This window comes from Chelonoidis abingdonii, chromosome 4 (assembly GCF_003597395.2).
Source record: "Chelonoidis abingdonii isolate Lonesome George chromosome 4, CheloAbing_2.0, whole genome shotgun sequence".
NCBI lineage: Eukaryota > Metazoa > Chordata > Testudines > Testudinidae > Chelonoidis > Chelonoidis abingdonii.
In genome coordinates, this window is record NC_133772.1 from 25,591,797 (window position 1) to 25,595,796 (window position 4,000).

General features: G+C 46.8%; 1 long non-coding RNA gene across 1 annotated transcript; it reads left to right on the forward strand.

The window, feature by feature from the left end:
* The first annotated feature begins 1,473 nt into the window (after positions 1–1,473).
* LOC116828370 (uncharacterized) lies at positions 1,474–3,679 on the forward strand. The gene is made up of 3 exons (XR_012655877.1): positions 1,474–1,668; positions 3,059–3,071; positions 3,365–3,679. It is a non-coding gene; the product is annotated as an uncharacterized LOC116828370 (long non-coding RNA).
* Positions 3,680–4,000: the final 321 nt, after the last annotated feature.

The window sequence follows — 4,000 nt, forward strand, 5'->3', positions numbered from 1 at the left end:
TCTAAGGGTTGATAAGCACTGGAACAGGTGACGTGGGGAAGTGGTGGACTCCCCATCATGGAGGTTTTAAAAACAGGCTGGACAAACACTCATCAGGGACGGTCTAGGAATCCTTGGCCCTGCCTCAGTGCAGGGGGTGGAGTAGATGACCTCTTGAGATCCTTTCCAGCCCTGCACTTCTGTGATTCCCTCTTCCCAGGTTCTAGGATCGAGGAGACTGAATCTCTGTCAAGGATATTTCCCTCTTTTGGGAGAACAAATCACCCACAGAATCTACTTCCTGTGGCCACAGAACTACAATGTTGGGGGAATTTAGCTCTGACCAGGTTGCTGGGGCCCATGGTGAACACAAATGAATGCCAGGGTCAGATGGAGGCTCAGGAGAGAACATAGCAGATCACTCGCTCCTCCACCCCCACCCCACGCAGATGTTTTTCAGATATAGCAGGGTCACTTGGCCCTCCAGCCCAAGAACCTTTGTATAGAATGTACTCTGAGGAGTCAAAAGCATGGGAGTATCCCATACTTGGGATTAAATGGAGTCTTGGTCCCAGAGATCCACTCCAGCTACAGGACTAGTCCCCTTCCTGCCCCCACGCCTCCAGACCTCTAAGATGTTCTGCAGCACCAGAAAGTTGGGCTCCTGATCCTTGCACAAGGCCTTCATAATCTCATCCATGTTTTTCAGAGTCTGCGTGCAGACCCCAGCCCACACTGTCCCACATTCAGGGAATGGAGGTAAGCTCTTGAAAGCTTTCTGCAGTGCTGGAGAGCAAAGACTTTCCAAATCTACGGAGCCAGGGCCGGTGCAACCATTTAGGCAACCTAGGCAGTTGCTTAGGGCGCTAGGATTTGGGGGGCGCCATTTTCTTTGGCAGCGACTGCGGCGGCCAGATCTTCGGCCGCCCCAGTCGCTGCCAGCATTTAGGCGGAGGGAGCTGGGGCAGAGGAGCATGAGGAGAGCCGCCTGCAGCAAGAAAGGGAGGGGGGTGGGCGGCACGCAGGGAAACTCCCCGCCCCAGCTCACCTCCTCCCCAAGTACGCCGTGTCCGCTTCACTTCTCCTGCCTCCCAGGCTTGCGGTACCTAAGCTGATTGGCGCCTCAAGCCTGGGAGGCAGGAGAAGTGAAGCAGCCACGGTGGGCTCAGGGAAGAGCAGGGCAGGGGTGAGCTGCTTCACTTCTTCTGCCTCCCAGACTTGCAGTGCCAATCAGCTTAGGTGCCGTAAGGGAGAGCGGGGGGGGGGGGGGGCGGAGAGGGAAGAAGCAGTGAAGGAGGTTTACACAAGTAATGCAGTTTACATCTGCTCTACTTTTGCTTCTACTCTGCCAATGGGAGTACAGTTGAATGGGTTGGCTGAGCCCGGTGGCCAATGGCAGGACAGGGAGTAGATTTGAAGTGCTGCAGGGTTGGGTGGAAGCACAGGCACAGAGCTCAGGCTGTGTTTGGTGAAGGCAAGTATAGAGCAGGGAGGAATAGAGCTGGGGCAAGATGCTCTCTGTAATAACGAGAAAATGTTGGTCAGCATGCTGGGTTCTCTAATCTAATGTTCTGTTATCAGGAATAGAAACTGAAAGGGAGAAACCACACCAGTAAAACAGGACACAGCTTGGGAGGCTGGTAGTGAAAGCCATGGCCACTGGCTGGAACAGAGGTAAAGATGCAGTATGTGTGTGTGTAAATATATATATATATATATATATAATGCTTGTGTCTCTATATCCATACAGTATAGTGTGCATTTATGTTAAAGCCTGTATGACTTTATGGGCATATAGATGTAAGTGCATCTGTATGGCTGTTGTGAATCTATGTATATAATATATAGTAGATATCTCCAGTCTGTTGTCTCTGTGAGTTTACTTATACCCATATTTTAGTTACTAACTTTTTAATAAGATAAAGTAACTGACAATAAAAGATTTTCTTGCTTAAATCCCAAAAGAGTGCTTCTTACAAAAACAAAAGGTGAGAGAATACAGCAGAGCTGAGGCAGTCTAGGTTACAAATTACAAGAGTACATGTACAAAGCTATAGAAAAGATATATATATTTTTAAATTAGACATCCCATTGGACCCATCTTCCTTCCAAGCTCAGATTTTTGTGTGTCTATATCTGTGTGTCTGTCCGTATGGGCTTATCTATAATTAAAACTTGCACCAATGTAACTAAATTGTTACACTGGGGTGCAAGTTTCTTATAGGTAAGAGCATGTGTTCGTTTCTGGGCCTGCTCCAAAGCCCACTGAAGTCAAGGGACCTTCTCACTGATTTCAGTGGGCTTTGGATCAAGCCATAGCTGAGTATGTGTCTGTGCATGTCTGACATGTTTTGACTATCCCTGCATGCCTGTGTGTGGTCTCCCAGATTGAGTTGAAAAATGCTGAGGAGGAAATGAGAAGTGTCCCTTGCAGTTTGCTCTCATGTTCCCATGGCATGTCAATCCTGTTTTGTCTTCTGAGATTTCAATACAAATACGAGGATGGTTATTCTGTTCCAAAACAGAACCACCTGAGCATGTCACCTGAAATCTCTATCTTAAACCTATTGTTAATTTTATTTTCAAACACATTACTGGCAGTATCCACATTTTAAATAAAATAAAAGTTTAAAAAAGAAGAAAGGAATGAACCTATATTTGGGCATCAGTGGGATCTTACAGTTATTTTGAGGGCCTGAGTCCTATTGATTTTTAATGCACTTTGGACCATGTCTAGATATTATTATTAATGTTGTTATTTTATTATTTATTAATAATGATGATTTCACTGTTCCATAGTAAGTAATGGTCATTCTCCCTTCCCTACTCATGATTAAATTAATGGCTCATTGGGGCCAGAATATCCCTTATCCACCTCCACTATCGTCCGGATACTGCACATGAGCAGGGAGTTGCTTTCCACAGGAGGACTGATTAGAAACTGCCCATATGAGATGAACAATTGTAGGCCACATGGTCCAGGGAGGATGCATTGGAGGCCTCCTTTTTCTGTCTTCCCTATGTTTCTCTCTGTGCACCAGGTGACTCTATTCTCTTTCCCACAGATCATGTTCCAGAGGCATCACACAGGGGTGAGAATGAACGCTCCCATACCCATCCTCCACAAGAGTTACAGAAGAGAGTGGGAGCTGGAAGATTCAGATATGACTCCCCTCTCATCAGTGTGACACCAAATTTAACTCTTCTTCCCTGCTCTCTCTCTTTTCTTCCATCACTGTCTCTGAGTCTCCCTCTACCTGTGAGTCTTCTTTCCATTATCTGTGCCTCCTTCCCATCCCTCTCGCTTTTAACTTGCTGTGACCTGGCAAGCTCTTAGCGATGAAGCTACAATCAGTGACTCCTTGGGATCTCTCTCATGTTTCAGGTGGAAGATAAGCCAGGAGGATTTGTGGAGAATTATGACCCAAGTGTCCTTCCAGTGTGACTTACCTTCTCTATGAATCAATAGTGGAACCATCGCAGAAGGCACTGGCAAAGATGGATCTGTAGTGCTTGGCGGTGAGCATGCTGAAACATACTTCTGGAAGATGTCTATAGAAAGCTAAGATCTAATCCTTTTGTCCACTGCTCCATCACCTGTACATATCCTGGAGCCCTGTGGGATACTGCTGCCAGGAGATCATGGATTTTCTGGAGGAAATGCCTAATGTGAATCTAGTCATTTATGTAGCACGGCTCTACTGGCCACGAAAGAGAAACCATCGTCAGGTCTGTGGAACCTGGAGAATATTGGAGTGTCATCCAAGTCATGGATCTCCAGGTAATGACTCATAGGGTACAGGGTCTGGATGGTTCAGAGGGGTTTAGGGATGGGACTGGGGCATTTTGCCCCTAGCGTCACTGGTTCCAATTCATCCCTGGTCAATGACCAGCTGAGTTGTATATGATTTGTTAGAACTTCTCACTTCTGGGTCAACAAGTCTTGGAGGATTGTGCAATGGGATGCAGAGCTTTGCCTCTTTAGGTCTGTGACGGAAAGACACTACCGACAGCCATTTTG